A 13,137-nucleotide genomic window follows, 5' to 3' on the forward strand; every position below is an offset into this window, starting at 1 on the left:
AAACAACGACCACCTGGCCTGACGGGAGTTGAGACGTTTAGCCGATTGCACGTAAGCAAGATTCTTGTGGTCAGTCCAGACAACAAACGGTTGCTCCGCCCCTCCAACCAGTGGCGCCACTCCTCCAAGGCAAGTTTCACCGCAAGGAGCTCCCGGTTACCCACATCGTAGTTCCTCTCCGTAGACGAAAGACCCGGCGAGTAGTAGGCGCAGGGATGGAGTTTACCGTCAGTGGAGCATTGCTGGGACAGGATGGCGCCAACCCCCACATCAGACGCATCCACTTCAACGACAAACTGACGAGCAGTGTCAGGTTGAGAGAGAATCGGAGCGTTGGTGAATCGCTCTTCAAATCCAGAAATGCTCGGTCCGCCTCAGGATTCCAACCGAAGGTTCTGGTACTAGAAGTCAGGGCAGTTAAAGGAGCGGCCACACGGCTGTAATCACGGATAAATCTACGATAGAAATTCGCAAACCCCAGAAACCTCTGGAGCTGCAATCTCGTACCGGGCTGGGCCCAATCCAGAACTGCCCTAACCTTCTCTTGGTCCATCCTAATCTCTCCCCTGGAGATGATGTACCCGAGGAAGGATGTAGTGTGGGCGTGAAATTCACACTTCTCGGCCTTCACAAACAGGCAATTCTCCAACAATCGCTGCAGAACCTGCTTGACATGCTGGACGTGGCTGGAAAGCTCCTTAGAGAAGATTAGAATGTCATCCAGGTAAACGAACACAAAAAGACCGATCATATCTCTCAGGACGTCATTCACCATACTCTGGAACACTGCTGGGGCATTGGTCAGTCCAAACGGCATCACCTGAGACTCGAAATGACCCATCGGTGTATTGAAACCAGTCAACCACTCGTCCCCCTCTCTGATCCGGACCAGATGATACGCATTGCGTAGGTCCAGCTTGGTGAACACAGTAGCACCCTGTAAGGAGTCGAAAGCAGAGCTCATCAAGGGCAGGAGATACTTGTTATTGACCATGATATCATTCAACCCCCGATAATCAATACAAGGTCGAAGAGAGCCATCCTTTTTACTCACAAAGAAGAACCCAGAAGCAGACCAGGACAAGGTGAGTTGAACGAATGTGAGTGTTTATTTACAGATAAAAAGATGCAGAATAGTCCAGGAGACGGAGCGGGTGGCGGAGATGAGTAGGTGGTGGTGAAGTGGCAGATGAACTGATGGCACGGCAGGGGTTGGGTGAAGGTTCCGGGAGAATGACTGTAGACAGAAAAAACGGAGATAAGTACAAGGCAGGTCAACAAGGTGCAAAAAACAACAAAACTAACGCTAGTACTCAGAGGCTGATACGCTGGCAAAACATACTGTTTATGGCTAACGATCCGGCAGGGAATGGATGTCAGGTCAGAGCTTATGAAGGGGTGATGATCAGGACCAGGTGTGCCGAAGCTGATGAGAAGCAGGTGCGGGTAATCGAGAGATCACCCGCCTAGCAACGTCGCCCGGCAACCGGACAGGTGCGTTCAGTTACCTTCGGGAAACATGAGATTCAGAGCAGAAAAACGGCAACACAGGCAGGAACAGACTCAGGACGCAGGGTTCATGACAATGACATTCTCCCAATCCTCTTCTGGATCATCCAAATGCACTCTAGCAAACTTCAGACGGGCCTAGACATGTACTGGCTTAAGCAGGGGGACACGTCTCGCACTGCAGGATTTGAGTCCCTGATCATTTTGACCCCACAGGGTGAGATCTTGCGTGGAGCCCCAGATCGAGGGAGATTATCAGTGGTCTTGTATGTCTTCCATTTCCTAATAATTGCTCCCACAGTTGATTTCTTCAAACCAAGCTGCTTACCTATTGCAGATTCAGTCTTCCCAGCCTGGTGCAGGTCTACAATTTTGTTTCTGGTGTCCTTTGACAGCTCTTTGGTCTTGGCCATAGTGGAGTTTGGAGTGTGACTGTTTGAGGTTGTGGACAGGTGTCTTTTATACTGATAACAAGTTCAAACAGGTGCCATTAATACAGGTAACGAGTGGAGGACAGAGGAGCCTCTTAAAGAAGAAGTTACAGGTCTGTGAGAGCCAGAAATATTGCTTGTTTGTAGGTGACCAAATACTTATTTTCCATCATAATTTGCAAATAAATTCATTAAAAATCCTACAATGTGTTTTTCTGGATTTTTTTTTTCTCAATTTGTCTGTCATAGTTGACGTGTACCTATGATGAAAATGACAGGCCTCTCTCATCTTTTTAAGTGGGAGAACTTTCACAATTGGTGGCTGACTAAATACTTTTTTCCCCCACTGTAGTTGTTTCATGATCAAATACACTGTAAAAAGACTCTGAAAACGTCTTTGTTTTTCTCTTGTTGTCTGTGTTTGTAAAACAGAGATGATCTATACAGAGTGGAGCTGGACAATATGTCAGGGGGATGAAATGTTCTACAGCAAGGTGAGACAGGCAGACAGACAAACACACACACACAAACACTAAGTGTTTGACCTCACTGATATAACACACACCTCTGATTAAATCAGATCACAGTATAATGGTAACCCTCTGGTCATGTCATTTTGTGTTCCTCTGCTAGAAGCGGACGTGGGAATCCAATAAGAACGACATTCGAGTCTGCAGGATGAAGGGCAAACATGAGGTTAGTTCCCATCTCTAGCCCAGAGGGCAGCGTATGTCAGTGGTAACTCACAGAGAAACTCTCTCTAGGCTACAGTGTGTTGTTGGCGGTGCTGTGGGGTTAATTATTCTAGTATTCCCAATGACATGTTGTCCTCCAGTGAAAATGTGATACCTGCAACTGATCTGAGTGATATGAGTAATATGGGGTGATACGATCAGTGAATAATGGAGGCCTAAGAGATAAAGGAGAGAGAGTGAGGGGGAAGAGAAGAAGACAGGGAGAGAGTGAGGGGGGATGAGAAGAAGACAGAGAGAGAGTGAGGGGGAAGAGAAGAAGACAGAGAGAGAGTGAGGGGGAAGAGAAGAAGACAGAGAGAGAGTGAGGGGGAAGAGAAGAAGACAGAGAGAGAGAGAGGGGGAAGAGAAGAAGACAGAGAGAGAGTGAGGGGGAAGAGAAGAAGACAGAGAGAGTGAGGGGGAAGAGAAGAAGACACAGAGAGAGTGAGGGGGAAGAGAAGAAGACAGAGAGAGAGTGAGGGGTAAGAGAAGAAGACAGAGAGAGAGGGGGAAGAGAAGAAGACAGAGAGAGAGTGAGGGGGAAGAGAAGAAGACAGAGAGAGAGTGAGGGGAAGAGAAGAAGACAGAGAGAGAGTGAGGGGGAAGAGAAGAAGACAGAGAGAGAGTGAGGGGAAAGAGAAGAAGACAGAGAGAGAGTGAGGGGAAAGAGAAGAAGACAGAGAGAGTGAGGGTGAAGAGAAGAAGACAGAGAGAGAGTGAGGGGAAGAGAAGAAGACAGAGAGAGAGTGAGGGGGAAGAGAAGAAGACAGAGAGAGAGTGAGGGGGAAGAGAAGAAGACAGAGAGAGAGTGAGGGGGAAGAGAAGAAGTGGGGGAGGAGGAGAGAGAGAATGGGGGAAGGAGAAAAGACAGCGAGAGAGGGAGAGCGATAATGAGATAGCGGTGTCACACAGCCCTGGGGGAGACCATGGAAATCAGGATGGGAGAGAGGGAGAGGAGAGGTGGAGAGAGAGAGAGAGAGAGAGAGAGAGAGAGAGATCAGTGGAGTAACCACTTGAGATATATAAATAGAGGAGGTAGAAGACCACACAGTCACAGATAAAAGGAGAGATAGAGAGACAGAGTGGAGGTAAAGAGGAAGAGCGTGGGAGAGAGAAAGAAGTGTGTGACATTAAGGTAGACAGATGAAAGGAGACAGGGAAGAAAGAAAAAGAGAGAATAACAACATCAAAGGTGTGAGACATCAAAAATGGAGAGAGAGAGAGAGAGAGAGAGAGAGAGAGAGAGAGAGAGAGAGAGAGAGAGAGAGAGAGAGAGAGAGAGAGAGAGAGAGAGAGAGAGAGGGGGGGGGGGCTAGAACATGTAGAGATTCTTCTAGCTCACATGATGAATCCCATGGGAACTCATAAGAGGGGAATGTTGTGGTGAGTCATGCTAGAAGACATGTAGAGTTATACAGTACCTCCCTTTTAAAACACAGAGATACAGCTGAACAGTGTGTTGTGTGTAAGGGGTATAAAATAGATTTAGGGCCGGTATAATTTCCTTAAGGCTTTCCTGAGTGGTTGTTTTCACTTAAGCCATCGCTTAGTTCAGCCCAGCTCAGCATATTCCAGCCATGAAGTTAACCAGACCAGTTCTGTAGCTTGTGTAACGGGGGTCAGTGTGCTGCTAACAGCTTAGATTGCCCCATACTGGGCTCCAACCAGTTATCCTCTGCTTCGTAACACACGTGACCGCCCTCCTTGACAACGTGCAAACTGATTGAGCCATTCAAAAGGTACCTTTGGATAGCTCAAATGACGACAATTCAAGCTAGCTGTGGAGTGAGCTTTGGTACGTTCTTAACTCTGTTACATGTAGGTACACTAAGGAGTATTTATGCACTACTTTTGTCATATGGATTTGATATTAAACTAATTTCTCTGCCTAACCCTTTGAGGAGTGGGTTTGAAAGACAAACACACTTGTATACACACACACACACACACACACATACACACACACTCACACTTACAGTACTCCTCTGACATCATTTCTCATCCTTTCTTATCTCTTTCTTCAGGAGGAGTGTCGTAACTTCATCAAGGTGTTGTTGAGTCAACATGGAGGACTGTTTGTGTGTGGAACCAATGCCTTCAACCCTTTGTGTGCCAACTACACTGTGAGAATCTGTCTATTCAATTCAATCCAATGAAGCTTTATTGGCATGTGTGTGCGTGTTCATATGGACAATTGTGTGTGTTACAGAGAGACTCTTTGGAGATGGTGGGGAGAAACGTTCAGTGGGATGGCTCGGTGCCCTTATGACCCCAGACACGCCAACGTGGCTCTGTTCGCAGGTACAGTAGTTTCTCTCTTTCTTTCTTTTTTAACTTTCATTCTTTTTCAAAATAATAACGAAGTAATGACATAGGTATTTTTACTAGGACTGTAATATTCAGAGGAAATCATTCAGATGAAGAATCAATCTAGAGTCTAGATTGGAGCGGTAAGGGAGGAACTTGACTGTGCTTGTACTCATGATAAATACATGTTTTTTGTGTTTCTCTCTCTCTCTCTCTCTCTCTCTGTCTCTCTCTCTCTCACTCGCTGTGTGTCTGTCTGTCTGTCTGTCTCTCTCTCTCTCTCTCTCTCTCTCTCTCTCTCTCTCTCTCTCTCTCTCTCTCTGTCTGGCTCTTTCTTTCGCTCTCTCTCTCTCTCTCTCTCTGTCTCTTTTCTGTCTCTCTCTCTCTCTCTCTCTCTCTCTCTCTCGTCTCTCTCTCTCTCTCTCTCTCTCTCTCTCGCTCTCTCTCTCTCTCTGTCTCTTTTCTGTTCTCTCTCTCTCTCTCTCTCTCTCTCTCTCTCTCTCTCTCTCTCTCTCTCTCTCTCTCTCTCTCTCTCTCTCTCTATCTCTTATCTCTATCTCTTATCTCTATCTCGCTCTGTCTCTCTCTGTCTCTCTCTCTTTCTCTCTATCAGAGGGCAGTCTCTTCACTGGTACTGTAACAGACTTCCTGGCGATTGATGCTGTGATCTATCGTAGCCTAGGCGTCAGCCCTGCTCTCCGCACTGTCAAACACGACTCCAAATGGTTCAGAGGTACACTGAGATGAAGTGCTTGCATGTGAGTGAATGGGCCAAACACTTCTTCACAGGTGAAGAACTCCCAATGTTTCCTTAGATCACATAAACACTGCGGGCTAACCCAAACCTTTCCTACCTAAATCCTTATATCCTAGGAGTGGATAAATAAAAGCGGTATGGACTAGCTATACTTCAGCCGTGGGCAAATTGTTTCTTGAGCGGATGGTCGAGGGGTCGGATTGCAAATTCACCACAAGAGGCCAAATATGTATTTATTTTATTTTTTATTGTTATTTGTTTTATTGATCTATTTTTTACTTAACACTTTTTTTTATTTTCTTAAAACTGCATTGTTTGTTAAGGGCTTGTAAGTAAGCCTTTCACTGTAAGGTCTACATCTGTTGTATTTGGCGCGTGTGGCAAATACAATTTGATTTGATTTGATTTGAAACAAAATTTCTGACAAAAACAAAATAATTTCAAACCTTGCTTAAATACAGTGCCTTCAGAAAGTATTCACACCCCTTGACTTATTCCACATTTTGTTGTGTTACAGCCCTGAATTCAAAATACACACAATACTTAATAATAATACAAAGTGATACAAAATAATACAAAATAATACAAATAATACAAATTACAAAGTGAAAACATTATTGAAAATTAAATACAGAAATATCTCATTTACATAAGTATTCACACCCCTGAATCAATACTTTGTAGAAGCACCTTTGGCAGAGATTATAGCTGTGAGTCTTTCTGGGTAAATCTCTAAGAGCTTTCCACACCTGGATTGTGCAACATTTGCCAATTATTAATTTCACAATTCCTAAAGCTCTGTCAAATTGGTTGTTGATCATTGCTAGACAACCATTTTCAGGTCTTGCCATAGATTTTCAAGCAGATTTAAGTCTAAACTGTAACTCTACCACTCAGGAATATTCAGTGTCTTCTTGGTAAACAACTCCAGTGTAGATTTCGCCTTGAGTTTTAGGTTATTGTCCTGCTGAAAGGTTAATTCATCTCCCAGTGTCTGGAGGAAAGCAGACTGAAGCAGGTTTTCATCTAGGATTTGCCCCAACATAACACTTTGTATTCAGGACAAAAAGCTAACTGCTTTGTCAAATTTTTTTGAATTATTACTTTAGAGACTTGTTGAAAACAGGATGCATGTTTTGGAATGTTTGCATTCTGTACAGGATTCCTTCTTTTCACTCTGTCATTTAGGTTAGTATTGTGGAGTAACTACAATGTTGTTGATCCATCCTCAGTTTTCTCTTATCACAGCCATTAAACTCTGTAACTGTTTTAAAGTCACCACTGGCCTCATGATGAAATCCCTAAGTGGTTTCCTTCCTCTCCGGCAACTGAGCTAGGAAGGACGGCTGAATCTTTGTAGTGACTGGGTGTATTGATACACCATCCAAAGTGTAATTAATAACTTCACCATGCTCAAAGGAAAATTCAATGTCTGCTTTTTTATTTTTACCCATCTACCAATAGCTGCCCTTCTTTGCGAGGCATTGGAAAACCTCCCTGGTCTTTGTGGTTGAATCTGTGTTTGAAATTCACTGCTCAACTGAGGAGTACAGAGATGAGGAAATCATTCAAAAATCATCTTAAACACCATTCTTGTGATTAATGTGATTTTGCTATTAATTGTAAATGTTTGTAGGCCTATGTAGCCAAATTGTATCTACGATCGTATGCTATCCATTCATGCTTTTTTAAATGTTCTATTTATATCTGTAAATTAACCAATGATATCAAGCCACAACCGGCCATGATTACAGACACCTGTGTGCGTCCTTTGACACTATATAAACTAGTGACCCACAGTGTTTGTCATTATAACCTGATGAAGACAGCTTGTCTGTGGAAACGTTGGTTATTAGGTTATTAAATGATTGCATCTGTGCTCCTAGAGTGAGACTCTCCTTTTCTTTTTCAAACACTATTATTGCACACAGAGTGAGTCCATGCAGTTTATTATGTGACTTGTTAAGCACATTTTTACTCCTGAACTTATTTAGGCTTGCCATTACAAAGGGATTGAATACTTATTGACTCAAGACATTTCAGCTTTTCATTTAATTTCATAATTCATTTTTTTAAATGTATGAAAACATGATTCCACTTTGACATTATGGGGTATTGTGTGTAGGCCAGTGACAAAACATATCTCCATGTAATCCATTTTAAATCCAGGCTGTAACACAACAACATGTGGAAAAAGTCAAGGGGTGTGAATACTTTCTGAAGGTACCGTACTGTATGTCTCTCTTTATTATGTGTGGGATTACATGGGAACATATTTCCTAAATTAAAATCACTTGGAACTCATTTCCTGGTGTTTTTACACTCTTTTGTGTCCAACAATGAAAATGTTAAAAATACATTTAAAAAAGAAACCTGTTTTTTTTGCTAAGAAAACCATCTGACCCGCCAGTTTGGGGAACCCTGCTGTAGGTGCCAGGTTAGATGTCCTGCTTTCTGTCAAATCAGAGAGGACCAGACCAACGGATCTAGGAGATGAAATCCCCTTCAGAGTAAAACATAGTGTGGAATCCTGGAGGTCAGAGGCAGAGACAGAGATGAATAAATAACTGCTCTGTCCTTGGTACTGATGACAAATTAAACAGGACATGAATGCTTAATGGCTGACCCCAGAGAGCGACGGCCATATTGATGTGCTGCTTGTTGGTACAGAGGAATGTCAGAGTGTATATTGGCAGTAAATACAGAGCTGTGTGTGTGCTCTCCCTGAGGGGTTCATCTGTAGTATGTGTGGAAGGGGTGAAGGGGTGAAGGGGTGTGTGTGTCTGTGTCTGTGTGCAACGGTGTGTGCGTGCGTGTGTGTATGTGTGTGTAACGGCATATCCCTGTTCTCTCTCTCAGAGCCCTTCTTTGTGAGTGCAGTTGAGTGGGGGCCTCACATCTACTTCTTCTTCAGAGAAATGGCCATGGAGTTCCATCACCTGGAGAAGGTACACACACACACACACAATAACACACACACACACAGTATTGTACAGCTAACCTTGTGGGGACACACAATTCAGTCCTATTCAAAATCCTATTTTCCCTAACCCTAAACCTAACCCCTAGCTCTTAACCCAACCCTAAACCTAACCCTACACTCTAACCCTAACCCTAAACCTAACCCTAGCTCCTAACCCTAACCCTAAACCTAACCCTAGCTCCTAACCCTAACCCTAAACCTAACCCCTAACTCTAACCCTAACCCTAAACCTAACCTAGCTCCTAACCCTAACACTAAACCTAACCCTAACTCTAACCTAACCCCTAACCTAAAACCTAACCCTAGCTCCTAACCCCAACCCTAAACCTAACCCTAGCTCTTAACCCTAACCCTAAAACTAACCCTAGCTCCTAACCCTAACCCTTAATGTAATCTAACCCTAACACTAATTCTAACCTTAACCCTAAACCCCCTAGAAATAGCATTTGACCTCGTGGGGACTAACAAAATGTCTCCAGTTGGTCAAATTTTTGTTTGTTTACTATTCTTGTGGGGACCAGAAGAATAGTAAACACGTCAGACACACACACACACACACACACACACACACACACACACACACACACACACACACACACACACGGAATTGCACCTACTTGGGATAAGGTGGACAGAATCCATGGGATTTGTACATTATACAGTGAATTGCCTCTTATTCTTTATAAAGCTTTGACTCTCTTTGTGTGTGCAGATGATGGTATCTCGTGTGGCGCGGGTGTGTAAGGGGGACCTGGGGGCTCTCAGAGGGTGTTGGAGAAACAGTGGACATCGTTCCTGAAGGCCAGACTGAACTGTTCTGTCCCAGGAGACTCCCACTTCTATTTCAACCTACTCCACGCCACCAGCCCCATACTCAACATGAACGGCAGAGACGTCATACTAGGACTGTTCTCTACACCGCCCAACAGGTACACACACACGTGTACACACACACACAATCATGCATGAATGCATGAATGCATGAATGCATTTTCTGACACATATTTAATAATCTTTCCCCCTTTAAACCTGTCCTTCCTTTCTCTTATTCTCTCTCTCTCTCTCTCTCTCTCTCTCTCTCTCTCTCACTCACTCACTCACTCACTCACTCACTCACTTCTCACTCACTCACTCACTCACTCACTCACTCACTCTCTCTCTCTCTCTCTCTCTCTCTCTCTCTCTCTCTCTCTCTCTCTCTCTCTCTCTCTCTCTCTCTCTCTCTCTCTCTCTCTCTCTCTCTCTCTCTCTCTCTCTCTCTCTCTCTCTCTCTCTCTCTCTCTCTCTCTCTCTCTCTCTCTCTCTCTCTCTCTCTCTCTCTCTCTCTCTCTCTCTCTCTCTCTCTCCATCTATCCCTCTCAGTATCCCGGGGTCTGCAGTGTGTGTGTTTGACATGCAGCAGTTGGCCAGGGTGTTTGAGGGAAGATTCAAGGAGCAGAAATCTCCAGAATCCATCTGGACGCCCGTGCCTGACGAACTTGTGCCCAAACCCAGGTATGCAGTACATTTTACTTGTACTGATATTGATTGTATAACTGATTGTTTCTTCATACCCTTGCCCCTGATTCAGATTCTTTTTTTGACCGTCTCCTCTCTCTGTAGGCCGGGTGGCTGTGCTGTGCAGGTGCAGGGGTCTCCGTTCAGCTCGTCTAAATCTTTGCCGGATGAAGTGCTGAACTTTGTAAAGACTCATCCCCTGATGGACGAGACCATACCCTTGGTTGGGCACAGACCTTGGGTCGTCAAGACTATGGGCAGGTATGGCTAAGGATACAAATGGTTTGCCATTGATTGTTCACTCTGAAATCAATGTTTGCCCTATGTTCTGAAATTGAGCTCTCCCCTCTCACTCCCCCTCTCTCCCTTTCCCTCTCCCTCCCTCTCTTTCTCTCTCTCGCTCTCTCCCTCTCTATTTCTCTCTCTCCCTCCATCTCGCTCTCCAGGTACCAGTTGACAGCAATGGTGGTGGACACAGAGGCTGGTCCCCATAGGAACCGTACAGTGTTGTTCCTGGGCTCCACGCGAGGGACCGTCCTGAAATTCCTCATCCTCCCCAGCGGAGAAAACTCTCCCACACACAGCAATGTGTTTCTGGAGGAGGTGGAGGGATTCAACCCTGAGAAGTGAGTACAGGAAGGGAGTTTGGCCACGATCCCTTGTATTCGCTGCAGTCCAGTGTTTTGTCAGGAGGAGATTAACTGTTCTACTCACAATGATTGTTGCTGCATTGTTTTCAAGATATCTCTTTTTGCAAAGGCAGTGATTGCCCTGATGTGAATCCCTACATTTCTCTGTTGTAACAATAGAAATCAATGAAAATACTTTTCTATTTCTCTCTCTCTCTCTCTCTCTCTCTCTCTCTCTCTCTCTCTCTCTCTCTCTCTCTCTCTCTCTCTCTCTCTCTCTCTCTCTCTCTCGCTCTCTCTCTCCTTCCATCCCTCTCTCTCTCTCCACCGCTCCCTCCATCCCTCTCTCTCCCTCTCTCCATCCCTCTCTCTATCTCTCCCTCCCCTATCTCTCCCTCCCCTATCTCTCCCTCCCTCCCTCCCTCCTTCCCTCCCTCTCTATATCTATCCCTCCCTCCCTCCCTCCCTCCCTCCCTCCCTCCCTATCTCCTTCCCTCCTATCATCCTTCCCTCTCTATCTCTCTCTCCATCCCTCCCTCTCTCCCTCCCCTCCCTCTCTCCTTACCTCTCTCCCTCCATCTCTCCCTCCCTATCTCCCTATCTCCCTTTTTCTCCCTCCCTCCTCCTTCCTTTCCCCCCCTCCTCCCTCCCTCCCTCCCTCCCTCCCTCCCTCCTCCCTCCCTCCCTCCCTCCCTCCCTCCCTCAATCCCTCCCTCTCTCCTTCCTTCCCTCCTCCATCCCTCCCCTCTCTATCTCTCTCTCCATCCCTTGCTCGTTCTCTACCTCCCTCCCTCCCTCTCTCCTTCCCTCTCTCCCTATATCTATCCCTCCATCTCACTATCTCTCCATCTCTCCCTCCACCTATCTCTCTCTCTCTCTCTCTCTCTCTCTCTCTCTCTCTCTCTCTCTCTCTCTCTCTCTCTCTCTCTCTCTCCCTCCTTCACTCCTCCATCCCTCCCTCCCTCCTCCCTCCCTCCCTCCCTCCTCCCTCCCTCCCTCCCTCCCTCCCTCCCTCCCTCCCTCCCTCCCTATCTCCTCCCTCTCTACTTCCCTCTCTCCCTCTATCTCTCCTCCCCCATCTCTCCCTCCCGCCTCTCTCCCTCCCCCATCTCTCCCTCCTCCTATATCTCCCTCCCCCCATCTCTCCCCTCCCGCCCTCTCTCCCTCCCCCATCTCTCCCTCCTCCTATATCTCCCTCCCTCCCTCCCTCCCTCCCTCCCTCCCTCCCTCCCTCCCTCCCTCCCTCCTTCCCTTCTCCTTCTCCTTCCCCTCCTTCCTTCCTTCCTTCCTTCCTTCCTTCCTTCCTTCCTTCCCTCCCTCCCTCCCTCCCTCCCTCTATCTCTAGGTGTGGAGAGGACTCTGTCCAGGCTAGACAGTTGTTGTTTCTGTCTCTGGATCGTCCCAGTCACACTCTGCTGCTGGCCTTCCCCTCCTGTCTGGTCAGACTGCCCACAGCACGCTGCCACCTACACTCACGCTGCATGAAGTGAGTAAGACACACACACACAGACCATCTCAACCATCTCCATCAGGCTGATCAGATCTCCATGTGTGTGTATAGGAGCTGTCTGACCTCCAGAGACCCCTACTGTGGCTGGACCAGAGGCAGCACCTGCTCCTTCCTCAGACCAGGCACACGGTGAGACAGCTCCCCATAGCTTTATCCAATTGATTGTGTGTTCATCTGTAGATGTCAGTCTGATCATCTGTTATGTTTATTATATTACAGGCTTCCTTTTCAACAAGACAATGAGTATGGCAACTTCTCCCATCTTGGAGACTGTGATGGTAGGTATCTTGCCTTTACCATGTAGCTCTGTGGTACAATCTGTTCTTTCTTTCACTCAGTTCATGTTCCACCTAGTGGCATAATCATGCATTACAAGAGTTTGCTACACAGATGTTAAAGGGAAATTTCAAAATGTTTCAACTTCATATTCATCATCTCCAGCACCATCCCAACATCAACATATGTGAAAATGGCTCGTTTCTATGTTTTATAGTAAAAAGATAGAGGAAGATAAGTGTTTCCAATGACATCATCAACCAATTAGTAGGTAATGCCTACTCATAATTGGTTAAAATGACACGATGCACACCAATGATGTCATTGGGAACACTTATCGTCCTCTGTCTTTTTACTACAAAACCTAGAAATGCACAATTTTCACATATGTTGAAGTTGGGGGTGCTGGAGATGATGAATATGAAGTTAGGGGGTGCTGGAGATGATGAATATGAAGTTGGGGGGTGCTGGAGATGATGAAAATGAAGTTGGGGGGTGCTGGAG

The 13,137-nt window shown here is 45.9% G+C and overlaps 1 pseudogene; it reads left to right on the forward strand.

Annotated features, from left to right (window-relative positions):
* Window positions 1-13,137, forward strand: part of LOC121535501 — an 84,137-nt pseudogene that overhangs the window by 65,248 nt on the left and 5,752 nt on the right.

The sequence above is a fragment of the Coregonus clupeaformis genome, chromosome 21, assembly GCF_020615455.1.
Source record: "Coregonus clupeaformis isolate EN_2021a chromosome 21, ASM2061545v1, whole genome shotgun sequence".
In the NCBI taxonomy this organism is placed as follows: domain Eukaryota; kingdom Metazoa; phylum Chordata; class Actinopteri; order Salmoniformes; family Salmonidae; genus Coregonus; species Coregonus clupeaformis.